Raw genomic sequence first — 14,880 nt, forward strand, 5'->3', positions numbered from 1 at the left:
TTGACTGAGTTATATAGCCTTGTGCCCTTCAAATTGACCAAAGGCACATATTTACGTAGACTGTTGCATTCAGGAGACAATTCGCGAAGTTCAGTGACAATTTGCAGTCCTGGGGAGTAAATGTCGGGACTAAACGTCTGGTTAGGGGACTAAAATGGGGAGTAATTGCAGACTAGGGGAGTAGAAGCTGCAATTACTCCCAGTTCCTTTTTTTTTTTTTCTTAGAGTGTACAATGACAATTTTAAGCTGCTATGGCAGGCATGTATCTATCGCTGTGGCACTTGAACCTTGTAACCACCTTGAATCGTGAACCACGTGATATACAGAACCATTAGCTAGTTAGTAAAATAAAGTAAACCTTGGAGCTTTCAGCAACCTACCATGGGTGCTAACTGCTCCATTGCAAGAGCTGTATAGCTATTACACACCCTGAATCAAACCCATGAATCAGAGCGGGATCCCTCATATACTCACGGGCACTCAATGAATAACGCGGGAAAACAAAATAGCGCACTACAGATCTACAAAATATGGTGTCAGCAGTTCACACTAAAAGGCAGTTCGCACTTAGTGCTCACAATACAGTTGTAAGACCAGTCTCACTCAGGAAGGCTACCAGCAGACGGATTGCCTTCCGTTGATAGCGCGGAGTGTCCTAAGGACCCAATAAATGAGTCAGCTCCACTGGGCGATCATGCCGGCAAGGAGTGACTGCTGAAGTGGAGGCACTCCAGCAACACGTGACCGCCGTCATCCACCACATATATCACACAAAGGGGCACAACGGAGACTCAACACGACTCCATCCTGTGCAGCAGAGAACGGCAGAACGGGACGCCAGCTCGAAGACGGTGAATAAGAGCATCAGCAGATCGGGGTATATATGACGCGAGGCATGAAAAAATCTTAGGTTGGGGTCCATCTGTCGTAGAACATTCAGGTTACGGCCACTGTCTGCAAACCGTTAGTGAAGCTGCACACACGTAAGAGTAAAGATGTCAGAAATTTCACTGGGGTGATGACGTCTTCTACTATATGTTTGGACACCATGCCACTGCAACGCGCCGAAAAACAAAGACACAGCTGAATCAGAGAACAAAGAGCAGTCAAAACAGGCAGCAGTCATATTTTGTACATATTTTTTTCACCATCCATATTTTTTCCCATCCATGATCATTTATCACTCATTGCCTCTCATTTGTTAATATCCGCAATTTGCATCGCCCTGTATCGTTGATCTTGTGTTGTGTATGTTATGTGTGTGTTGTGCTTGTTGTACAGTACCATGTGAAATCCGTCTAGTAAATCTCTCCCACACACAAAACAGGGACAACGACACAAGAAGACACACAAACAGAGGCTCCACTATCAACAAGATTTTACTGAACAACACAAGCACATTTATAACCAATGGTATACTCTAGTAGACACAGCTTAAGTTAGACAGAACACAAGGCGCTTCAGCTGTGTCTTTGTTTTTCGGCGCGTTGCAGTGGCATCATGTACCAACAAGCCCATATTTCTACGTTGTCCAATGTTTGGGCAGCTTGCACGCAGATACAAATGACACATACCCTCTCATGAGTAGCCGCGTTTCAAGATAGTGTTGAAGGATCGAAAAGTTCGATGGAGTAAGGACTCCTCCGCGACCGAGGCAAGATATTGACAATTTTATCCTTCTAGAAGATCGCATTCACGTGCGCTGATACCTCAGTATCGCTATATATATCTCTCGTTGTATATATCGACCGTGTCTTAAGCCTTCTACGCGACGGAGTTGCTTGCGTCCCCGGTCGGTGTCAAACCTGCACCGTTGGGTTTAGTAAGGGGAAACATATTCCATGTATTCTTCATATTTTTTTTTCTACCACTTCTTCTTTACAGAGGGGTGATCTTCTTTAATCGAAAAATAATTGTATTAAAAATAAGAGAGCTCACTGCCACACGGATGTGTTTCTTGCGAGGTGGCCATATCAACTTATATTTCGATTAAAAAAGATAGCCCCGTATATACTGTTATATACTGTGCGTAACAGTCACTCACAAAAAACGGATAAACTGAATTGAAATGAACAATAAAAATGATTGCTGCTGAACGTTGACACGAAACCGGGTGGGAGCGGGGGGGGGGGGGGGTGATATATTTCTTAGAACAAAGAAAAAAAAAGGAGGAAAGGTTTAAGCCAAACGGTATGTCGGCTTGCTATTCCACAAAAAAAAAGAAAATAATTAGGAAATAAACTAACAAAGTGAAAGAAATATTAGACAGGTTAAAGACAAATCGGATTTAAAAAAGAAAGGTGAGGGTAATGAACATGAGAGTGAGAAGTGAGGCTGGGGAACTGACGAATGAGATGACACGACGAAACAGGGTTCAGTATAATACGAGATAACTGTAGAATCACATCGTGTTGATCCGTTGAAGCATCAAATGTATTAATAACCAACGGGGGGGATATAAGTTTACTTAAAGTACTTTACTTAAACTACTTACTTTACTTAAAGTAAAGTTTAGTTAATATAAGTTTACTTAAAGTAAAAAGGAGGGAAAGGTTAGCTTGCGCTACGAATAACCAGTGACTCCTGGAATTACTAGAAGAGAAGGTTGTGTCGAAACCGCACTTGTAAATATGGGCTTATAGATGAACCACCATGCGCTATTTCGGACGCTGTTTGCGAAACCATTAAAGCATTCGGTGGAAAAAAGGTCTGTATCAAACTGACGATGGCGCTGTCGAAATAGATGGCGCTGTCGAAATAAGCGCCGCTCACTTCAAAGTTTGACATACGGAGACTTTAATGAGCGACATGGGCCCTCCTATTTGTTTACCTGCCGATTGAGATCTTATCACGAACGAGGCCATGGATAATTAATAACGTACCAGCATGTCATCCCAAAAGTTCTGATGGTTAAACACAAGTATAGAAGCGGTTTCAAACTGAGATAAGAGAGTTCAAGAACAGGATATACGCTAGGCACTTTTGGTCGTCAATTAAACTGGGAGTCGTCGCAGCGTATGCTACAAGTGTCCGTATTTTGGTTGTATGGAGGTGCACGTTATTTTTCGAAAATAGCGTGCGCGCGTACCCAGAAAACGCCAAAAAGAAACTTGAGTCGCTCTCGTTCAACGCGAGATGCTGTGAAACAGCTACGCAAACATCGTTCAGTGTAATAAATATGATGAATACATTTGGGATATATTTCTCAAATTCAATTAATTTCGCCCACAAAATAAATAATGTGGCTGCCGCTCGATGGCGCTGCAAGAGCGAGAGCGTCTTGGGTGTTAGGTGCATTGTCGGTGGGGAAACCCTATCCTAAAAATCTCCCTCGTTGGCTTCGTTTGTTATTTCGCATTGATAATGATGATATTGATGATAATTTATAGTTTTACGTCGCGAGGCATTCCATGATCATGGGATCGAACCGCGGGATAAATATGGTTCGATGAACGGAGCTTTTAGTTCGACGCTCAGCAATGTGACGTCACAACTCGAAAGGGATAACGCTATTGGCTTATCGTGAATGTGTTCCGTTCTACTAAAATTCGCTAGTGGTGGTGTTTATCAAGCAAGCAGCAACGTAGCAACGCAGACAATGCAGAATTATACAAACAACGCCGCCATCTCATCCATATATAACCTCAATCTTACGACAAAATAGCAAGAAGCCAACAAATAGACGAGGAAAACTCGCTCTCAAAGTAACGCGGGATAAATACAAAAGCACCAGGTAATAAATAAGAAAAGCAGGAAACACGACTTTTGCCGGACGAATTCGAAAACGCACTCTAATCTTTCACGCTTAAACTTCGCTCGTCACGAAGCAAACACCCGGACCCGAGCATCGCGAATCCAGAAAATGCAGTTTCATCGAGCACATGACCTTTCCCGCAAAATGTCATTTCCGGGTTTTCGTTTCGCGCATTTACATGCGTATATAGTCTCTCCGTTGTGTGTATGACGTCGTTGAGTAAGATACATGTTATGCGACCTCTATATGCGGAGTTTGCTTTGCCGTACAGCACGGTAGCTTAGCCTCGACGACAGAGCGCATGGGCTGAATGATGACCTTTTGCACGTTGTGTCGGAAGTTGGGAGGTGTTGTGAGTTATGTTTGCTTTCACAAAAAAGCTCACGCTGCTTAAGGATGTCGTCACGTTCGTTACGTGGCGGTCTTGCGACAGTGGTAGCGGTTCGCGATGGTGTCAGGGAGAATTATGCGGTCTGCACGTCCAGGCCAGGAAGAGTTCGGGAAAATATATAGCGCCTCCCTCCGTGCAGACCGTGAAATGAACATGCTGTAGGTTCTCTAGAACGTGGGATCTAGCCTGCTTCAGCTGTACGCTGGTTCTGAAGTCGAGAGGTTAAGGTGCCGTAATCGCAACGCCTGTCCTTGAGGCTGAGGAGACGCACCACTGTGAGATGTCCGCCTGGGAGGGCCTCGATATATTCCCAATTGCGAAATTCCCGATCTCGAAATTCACGGTCTCGGAACAAAGAGAATGCTCGAGTGCTTTGCAAGATGATATGCCATTTCTTTTTTTTAAATCCGATAGCAGCAATTTACCTCCCAGCTTCGCGAGTTTTTGATGTATATGTCGAAGTCGTTTTAGCGAATGAAAGCCCGCATTTTAGCGGCCGCTATAGGCACGGCAGACACACCGGAACAGCATGTTCGTTAGTTTATTATCAGGTTAGTGAAAGTTCGGTGTTTGCATTCACTGTCCACGTTAGTCTAAGTTGGCTGTTGGCATTTTCCCGCGCGCGACTATGCAGGTTATCCGGCTTATTGTCAGTCAATCTGCTAGACCATGAAACATTTATCTCCAGCAGTTTATTTTGCGACGGGTACTTGGAACACTTTATTTCGAGGTACAGCCCACATCGTTCATATGCTGGTTAAACATTTGATTTTTTTTTTGTTTATCATAGTGACACTATATTTCTAATTATATTATCCCAAATTGATCAATTACACGATAATCAATGATAACGTTCTAGACAGTGAATTGCATTATGGGAGAAGCATAATCCGTCAAATGACCATAATGATGATGATGATGATGAATCGAATTTTTGTGGCGCAAGAGCGACTCAGGCCGAATTCAATTTCATCGTCTCTCTCTCTCTTTATCGTTCAAAAAAAAAAAAAAATCAAGTCGACCGAGTTACACTCGTGCATTGCGCCTCGCACGTAAAGCGGTATACCAATACCACTCTCACCCCAATCAGCCCCACTAAAACTGTTGACAGAACGGCCAGAAAAATGAAGGAGCTCCACGAAGTGAACGATTGAGACTGATAAAATCCTCGAAATTCTACGCGCTCTCTTCGTCTTTCGACGCTGAAGCGATGGATACTATTGCGTCTGTGCTCCACCCTTTCAAGTAACTCGAACCCTTTCTGTCTTCACTGGAACCACACGTGGCCGAAAACTTCAACCTTCAAACAGCGTCCAATATTTCAGCCGACATATATATCTTCCCTCGAGCAGCCAGCAACCCTACCCCGACTGAGAGACAGTTCCTAGAACAAGAAGCTGTCAATTTAGAGAAGAACAGTGGGAGGCGACACCAGCCGTCCTCGCTTGACGATTTTGAAAAGATTCATATTTTCTCACCATAAACGAGAACAAAAGCTCCAAAACGGGACAAGATGTCACGCGAGTACAGGACGTCTTGAACCCCTCGTCCCGGAGGTGGTCTGCAGACCGGGCTTCCAGGAGCGGATTGTTTGAAGACTATTCAGGGAACAGCTAAGCGTTTAGTCGGCCTGCTCCGTCCAGAAGCCTCATCCCATAAACTAAGCTGTCAAAACGAGCCGTGTAATTTGGCAGCAAAAATGTCAAACGTCATTTCGTACGTGCCGTGCTCACGTTCGTGCACAAAAGAGCCTTTTCAGGCAACCTTTTAGCCCCCCGCCGCACGGAACCATTTAGGCAGTTCCGTTGTTCTTAACGAGTCATATCCCATAGGGTTAAGCGGGAAGAAGTCGTTTCGCCGCTTAGGAAGTCGCATGGGCCGGGAAGAGGGCCGTCGCGACATTTGGCGCGACGTCGCCATTTCTGAACAAATTAAGACGGTTTGATTAGAGACAGAAGGTCAGGTGCCATTCGTTGTACTTCAAGGGCCAGAATGCAAAGGTTACATACCGGCGAATCAGCCACGGTATATACAGCCAAGGTCGTCGACTCACAAGGACGGAATAGCAAGCCGGCTCTTTGCCTGGCTAACCTTTCCTTTCTTTTTTTTTTGTCTTGGATAGAATATTTATTTCACCCGTCTACGAAATGTTCAAAATATCAATTTTTTTTTCTTAATAAACATATCCCCCCCCCCCAAGGACGGCTATACAGGAACACGTGACGCCTACCAGCAATTAATATAACTGTTCTGCCCTTCCCCTCCCTCCTTTTTCCCTCTCTCCCGAGCAACATGTCGCCAGCATATAGGCAGGCAGACCGCTCGTCTACCCAACGTTATACTCCACCCGCAGTCACGGCAGTTTGGTTACACTCGTTTTATGTCTCTCTCCCTCTCTCTGCCAGTCTTATCTGCTGGTGGTCTCGTTATTATTTATGTTGACCAACCCAAGCAAACCTAACTGGTGCTGATGGTGCGAGCAATTTGCCTTTCTTTCTTGGCCTCACGACTGTGGGCAGCAATCTTGGAATTGACTTTGCAATGACTTGCAATTCGCAATCTTGCAATGACTTGCAGTTCGCGGCTTCACGTCGCGAGACGTGTGTATAATCACGAGCGACGCCATGATGGTCGGTACACTGAATAATTTCACCCACAAAAGGGTGCTGACGGAGAATGGGGGGAGGAATAGTCAGCCTGACAAGACCAACAGTAGTTAATGCGTGTTCACTGTTGAGGAGTGTTCAGCACTCTATATGGTGCTCAAGCCTTATCAACGGTGCTGTTTTGTGATTACTCAATCGTGCCGGATTCAATTCAATGGTATACTCATTGCTGAATGAGACTCAGTAGTCTGGTGCAACATCCATGAAGTTGAAAGATGTTGTTCCAGCCTCAGAACATCAGTTTATCTCTTATCCATAAAGTATTCGTATTGCAATCTAGAGAGTAGAGAGAGTGAGAGAAAGAGAGAAGGATCAAGTTAGGATGGCAGAACACAGAGGTATCCGGTATACACTTCTGCATTCTGATTAACTAGTAGAACGTGCATTCACAATTGCAAGTTGAGAATCGAACAACTCCATAAACAAACAATCCTCCTACTGAAAGTATGGTGGAAATACGGCGAAGTTGGAGGAGGACTAATGTTGACTGTTGAGGACTAATGTTGTGGAGGACTAACTAAAATGTTGGCACCAAAACCGCGAGGGTCCGGCTACTCGGCTGTACAACTCTGCCACAGAGACCAACAGGCACAGATTCCTGGCAGATGGCAAAAACCAATGGCTCGAGACCTATAGGTAGCTTGCGTCTTTCTTGTCTCGGGTTTTTTTTTTCGTCATGAATCCGCATAATTTGTCGCAATTTCCAAACGCGCGACAGCAAGGACAACCGAGAGAGTATAACGAACGCTTGTCACCAGGCAGGCATGTCATCCGCGGCGCGGCGCTCGCTTACTTCCGGTCAGTGGTTTGAAAGTCATCAGCCATAAATCATGCGGACGTTTATTACAGGCCCGATACGTGCGGTCGAAAGATTGAGGTCCGAGAAGCTTTGATGCCATGCTGGGGAAAAAAAAAAAAAAAAAAAGGTAACGTTTTATGGTTGCCCAACCCTTAATGTGATTATGATGGAAAGTGGCTCAGCCCTGCTTCGACTGGGCTGTGGATATGGCTGCGGCTTAAACCTAATTAAGGGCAGACAGAGTTTGTGAAGTGTATGCAGAAAGTGTGTGGCCGTAAAGGGTCTTCGACGGTGCTTTCGGTAGAGTTCACACACTGGCGGATGTGTGGGATATGGGATGATGGGAAATACGAACTTTAAAACGTGAAACCTACAGTCCATTCCAAAAACAGAGTGTGGAAGCTTCCACACTTCTTAGAGTGTGGAAGCCACATGTTTCACAGCTCACGACGCCACCTCTTGACTGGTCCTCTTATTGAGCCGGAAATCGTGCAACTCTACATATCCCCAAAACATCCCTTTCCCACTCAGACTTTCCATTCCACGCAGACACGCGCATTCTACCATTTTTCAGCCCAAAACCTTATTAGCCTCTTTTTCTGCCATAACAAACGTTGACCACTTTCAAAGCTTACAATTAACGCAGAACCGTTTTTCAAGCCCATCCTCTTCTTCCCCAATTGCCGCCCTACTTCAGGCTGTCCGACGAAACCGAAACTAAATAGAAGAAAGGGAGGGGGGGGGGGGGGGGAAAGGAAGCGGACGAAAAACGATCTCGTCTGCTCCTCATTTCACCTTAGCACGTCTCTAGGGGCAGTTCCTCCGAAAGGAGGCACCAGAGGCCGTGAGAAAAAAAAAAAAAAAACGGCAGAAAGATTTTCGGGTTAGAAACCGAAAGTAAAACGAAACCGAAACAAATAAAGTCTCGGTTAACGACTGGTCCACAGCACTCTATATAGGATGCGAAGAGTAGTGTACTTCCCTCTAAAACCTATCTAAGCCCTCTGGCTTAATTGCAGGTTGCAACGGTTGAGGGCGTTCTCTAAGCCCTATCGAGGTTTCGGTTAGGGGTTTGTTTTTTTTTTGCTTTTTTGCTTTCTGGCGGGTAAAAATTAGCAAAGACGGAAGCGGAATGTCCCGAGTGGTTTGGAGGGTATTGAAGTAGGTACAATGTGGAAGGATGTTTTGGAAGTAGCGAGCGGGGAATGGGATGAGGTTTTGGTGTTGTGTGGTATACGCTTCTCTTTATGCCCGCGAAAAGAACGACGGAGAAGTCATAGCGTCGAAATAACGGTTTCGTGTTGTTTTCGACCTCAACCCTCTACCTCCGTGTTCATTTAAAAACGATTTGGAAATCAGACAAAAAAATGCGCATATAATAAAGTTACGGGTCGTCATTGCCATTTGTGATTTGTGAATGGCTTTTTATTTCTCTGTTCAGGATATTTAATATAACCAAGTACACTTGTGTAGTACAAGTTCAATACAGTTCCAATATAATGTAGCACAAACTAATTACACAAAATGCTTACACAAGAGAAGTCACACTCTAAGACAAGCTAAAACAAGTGTAATATTCCCAAAGAATCCCACAAATTTCTCTATTTATTTATTTATTTCTCTATGTAGCGCAACGCAGCATTAACGGATGACATTCATTCATTCTTTTTTATTTTTCTATTTTTTATTTTTTAAAATCAATCAATCAATCAATCGACATTCATTCGCTAGCAATCATCCTTAATTGAAGGACCGTCATATTCAAGTTTTCTTCAAGAAACGGGCCTCGCGGAAAGACCACTCTATATAGTGCACCTCTCATCTACAGTGCACCTCTGTCCCCATCAATATCATTCATCCTGCCCCTATATGCCTCACTTTGAACTCGTCAACTCTCTTTGTCATGGTTGTGGTCACACGTGGGCAAAGAAGAAGCTGGTGGAAGGGGTGACGTGCAGAGTGTGTGACGTAAGGGGCACATACAGACAGACATGTCTCTGAACACTGCCTTCAAAACAAATAAAATGTTCGATTGCTTCGTAAGCCGGTGATATATATGACGTGTTTAAAAATCCGATATCACTAGGCTTCACGATTTTTCTATGTCCGTCTAAGTCGCTTCAGCAAATGAAAGCCACGCCTTAGAGGCTTAGCGTGATGGCAGACACGCCGTACCAACAGTTTATTATCAAGTTAGCCTAAATTCGGTGTTTGCATTTTTTGGTCCAGATTAGCAGCTATTGGCATTTTCCCGCGCGCGACTGTGCATTTTAGGCACCTTATCTTCAGTCAGGAGATATCGCGAAGCATTTATTTCCAGCAGTTTATTTTGCAACGGGGATTTCGGTCACTTTATTTCGAGGAACACCCCATTCAACTTCACGCGTTGTATAGGGGTATAGAAGAAACAAATATTAGTTATCACCTACACATCGTAAAGGCCAAATATATCGCAAACAACAGCTCGTTCTCGTAACACCGTGCTAACAATCGCATTTCACGTCTCTTTCAGCAAAAAAAAAAAAAAACGAAAAACGGCGTTGCCGCATTTTTCTCAAGGCCTTTGCGGAACGCAAACGGATTGCGCCTTCGCCGATCTTTCCGAACCTCTACAACATTTTCGACATACGGCGAGGCGTCAAGCGTGAAACCGGCAGATGTGACCGCTGCAGATGTAATCCAATTCGGTCGGACGTAGGGACGACAAAATTCCTAACCACGTTTTACCCTAACTCAATTCCGTGTGTCCGCACGTTCGTCCAAAGCTTTCATGGGGCACAGGAGATACTTCTGGGCTTGTCTCGCCCCCAATATAGCCTGACTAAAATTCAGTTAGTTTATATTTCTTTTAAGACAAACAGTATACGAATGCAGTGTGATTGAATTTGTCGTCGCGTGGCCTACTTTCTGTGCATTAAGTTGCTTGTTGCGCAAAAGACTTTGGGAAAGAGGTAGTAATGCTGTGTTTTTGCTGGAGGGACAGTCAGAAGATGTGGTTGTTGTAGAGGAAGTTCTTGTTTGTTTAGAAACATCATAACAATGTCTCTAAATATCTCTGTATGAATATCGATATCAATGTAATATTATATTGCATAGATCGAGAAGTTACCCGTCAAAAAGAACTCGTTACGAGTTAAGCTACCGTGCGAAAAATGTAACTAAGTTAATAACGAAGTTCTTCAGCCTGAAATGTAACTCGCAGTTACGGAGTTACCTAGCTACTTCCAAGTTATTTCGGACAACAAAGGTGCAGCGCGCGTGAGCAGTTGAGTTAGACCTTGAATTGCCTGCCGAGGAGTGCTACACGCTTAGATCGTTTTCGTTTATGTCCAACAATTCGGACGCGTTCCATCTTACTCCCTGTGGGCGCACAATGGTTCAGCTTCATTTCAGTGGCAGCGGTTCTTACTTCCTGAACAGAGTACTGTCATTCATTGAATAGCACGTTTTATGGCATAAAATACCATGAAAGAACCGGAGAGAAAGCAAGAAAAGCAAGAGAAAGGAGTGAAAAGCGAATTAAAAGTAACTTGGAACTTCGCTTAAGTTACGTTGTCAAAGTTACCTAAAAAAAAAAAAACGAGTTCCTCTGAAAGTTACCACGGCGCAAAAGTACCGCAAGTTGAAAAAAAAAAGAACTTAGTTACAGTAACGAGTTACCCCGAACTCTGTTATATTTTATGAACGTAACCAAAATCCAAAAAGCAAGATAGTGAAAACGGACAGGTCTGCAACAGGGAGGCAACGATACTTAAGAAGTGCTATCGGGCCAAAGTGCCGGGGGTGACCTATTCCAGAACTCCCTGATGTCCCGAGCTAACGAATCAACGGCGCGTTAATCCGCTAAAATCATTTCCTGCTCCGAAAGGATTATTCCTATATTCAAACCTTCCATTTCCGCTACACCAGCTGAAACAGAGCGTCATACCAGCCAAGCCGCTCTTACGGGAGTCGAATTCATTAATTATGGCCATCCTAGGCACGTCAAAGTGTCTTAATCCCACCGAGCAATTCGCGCTAACGTCCCCTGAGCATCGCTTGGAAGCGATTCAAAATTAATCCCCGATTTCCCGCCAGGGTTCGTCACCGAGTCGGTAACGTCATTCCACGCGCGCGCGGGGGGGGGGGGGGGTTCCACATGATAATCATTCATCAATGGCTATCGCCGTTCCTGTACGGAGTAATTCGTGCTTGATAGATGAGGGGCTAATCTTCCTGTCGAAGATGTTGCATTCAGTTTGGCAACAATGGAAGAGACGTTGACGGTTGCTGCTATGGGATTATGGGTGTCCTCCTTAAAGGGGCCGTGACGACCCACCCCAAAATGATGCCATCCAATAGAAAAGACGGTTATATATGTGCTCGGATATCAACCCACATTCCGAGTTTTACGGCAAAGAGGAAAAAAAAGACATAGCGCGGAAAATTGACATCAAGGCATCCACCTCCGAGACATCACGGCAGATATCCCTACCAGTGTGGCAGCCGCGACCGAGGTCACGTGACGTCGAGGCTCTATATAGCTCCCTCTATAGTGTCAGCACTTTGGTAGAAGTTTGTCCAAGTGTTTGTATCTGGACAACAGTGAAAATTTCTGCGAGTTGCTGGTCCTGTCCGTCTTCTGCCGCACTGATACTGAAAAGTTTGTGCTTGCACAACGACGACAAAGAAGAAACGTACCTCGTTCGGTCATGTTATGCGCATTTGGTGAGCGAGTGAAATAAATATTCTCTTCAGAAGAAACGGCTTTATTAGCTCCTCAACCCGTGGGGAATTTGGGAGTGTCATGGGGAGGGGGGGGGGATGACAACATGTAACAATCGTCCCCAATTGGGCCTTGCGCGCACTCTGTGTAGTATACCATTCACAGCACATCTCCCTCGCCAGGACGTCATGATGACGAGGACGTCATGAGGACGTCGTGTCATGATGGCTCCTGGATGCGCAAGATACTGGAAGGGCTATCTTGGGGACCAGCTCCGGTGGCGCAGCGGTAACGCGTTTGCTTGGAGACTGGGAGGTCCGCGGTTCGAATCCGCGGGCCGGCTGTGCCGTCTGGGGTTTTTCCTGGGTTTCCCTCAAATGTGTAATAGGCGTATGCCGGCACAGTTCCCCTGAAGTCGGCCCATGGACGCAGCTATCCTCCCCCCGAGCGGATTCCGCTCGGTCTTCCACTTCACCCTTTCCTCTCCTCTCCACCACCCTTCCCTTCCCGAGAAACATGCCGCCTAATCAGGCAGGCAGACCTCTCGGGTTCCTCCCAACGACACTCCTCCTCCTCCTCCTCCTCGCTATCTTGGGATAAGACCGCTTACCACAAATAATACTTGCAAGAAACTCGCAAGAAGAAACAAAATACTACCTCCAATTTAATTTAGAGTTCCAATTAGGGTCCAATTTAGTGTTCCGCTAAGTGTTTCAAAAGTACACTTGGGCCCTGGAATCACAGCGTCGGACACCGGGCGTTCTCCGCCGTAGTGAATTTTTTCCGGGACATTGATGCAGACAACAGGTTTTGAGCCTATATGCGTGTTTTGTGGATTTTGCTGTTCGACTGTTTGCGTGTTTCGTGTTTGCGCGTTCTGTGACATCTAAGTGTGTGTGCAATTGTTTTCTGTCGGAACCACCACCACCACTACTCATCGTCATCATCATCATCATCCTCTTCATTGGCATCATCATTCCAGGAGTCTTCTACCAAAGTAACTGGTGTAAGTGATGTAGAGTTGCGGGCCCCACACCAGTGAAGCCAAAATCTCCATTTTATTTCCTTCTTAAAGCCAACCAACCAACCTACAATTTTTATGCGCTGTCTCGCTTGGAGTTAATATGGAACGGGGGGTTTAACGCACGCTTCGACGAACGGTAAAAGGGGTGCATGGAGCAAAGGAGGTTGAGAACCACTGCTCTAAAATAATGACTTTCCTCGTCACCCTGCCCTATACACTCTACAACTCACCCAACAATGAATGTCACGTTCTTCTTGAACAAGCACAACACATCGCATCGCGCTGCTCAACACACACACACGACCAGTGTACGTCCTCGCGGTTTTCGAGAACCAAATCCTAACCCTAAATATTTTGCCATTTCAACGGAAAAGCGCGAGCCCTTCCATTCACCACACGGCGGGCGGGATGCCGTATCTTCTGTCAATGGACCGGTGAAGACAAGCACTCCGCGAAAGAACGGAGCGGCGCGAATCGCTAAATGCTTCGACGAGAAACATCGGACATGCTTCGATGGCACCGCGATGGGTACAGAAGGAGCCAGGCTTCAGATTGAAGAACGGCGCGTCCGCGGAAGTGGACGGCGTTGATACGCATCCGATTCGAGGAATGACCTGAGGATTCTGCGTACCCAAGGGGTGTGGAGGAACGGGTAACATGTGCGGTTTGTTTGCTTCGCTTCTCGATTGTTGGAGATTGCTGGAGAAGTTTGGTGGAGAGTGTAATACGCTTTTTCTTGGTTACGTGGGTTACAGGCAGGAATGGGTATAAATACATTTTTTGAGTATTTAAATATAAATACAAAATACTTTGTTGAAAGAGGTATTTAAATACTCTGCATAAATACTTTTCAACATGAGTATTTAAATACAAAATATAAATACAGTATTTAAATACCGTGACTACTACCATAAATACGGTGAGGAAAATGTCATCTGGAATTACAGAAATAACGATGATCATAACAACAAATCAGCAACGAACAATAGCATTTATTTGTTAGATTATCATGGCAATTCTAATATTAGAAGTTTCTCCAATATTGCATCTTTTAGGCATCTTCTGTTCGGCCGTACAATCTCAGACTCGCAAAGGAGAAGAGCATATCCACAGGTGCCGATGAACAAATGCTTGTATTAAATTTGACGAAGATGCTTCGTACAACAAGGTAATTGGCTAGTCGCGACCGTTGTCCGCAACAACAGTGAAAAACTTGTCATCTAAAATTTTTTGTCGCATGCGCATGGTAGCGCAAACAAGGCATAACTACGCCCCAAACTCTCTCTTCTTCCCGAAAGGTCAAATGGAGGGCAACTTTAAGATATGAGTCGGTATATACTGTATTTAGGAGTATTTACAAAGTATTTACAAGAATAAATACCCAAAAATTTGTATTTAAATATAATTATAAATACATTTTTCAAGTCTGTATTTAAATACAAAATATAAATACATGTAGTTTTATTTTAAATATTATTTTAATTACAATGTATTTAAATACTGCCCATCCCTGGTTACAGTGTACACGAGTTACAAGTCA

The sequence above is a fragment of the Ornithodoros turicata genome, chromosome 3, assembly GCF_037126465.1.
Source record: "Ornithodoros turicata isolate Travis chromosome 3, ASM3712646v1, whole genome shotgun sequence".
Lineage (NCBI taxonomy): Eukaryota > Metazoa > Arthropoda > Arachnida > Ixodida > Argasidae > Ornithodoros > Ornithodoros turicata.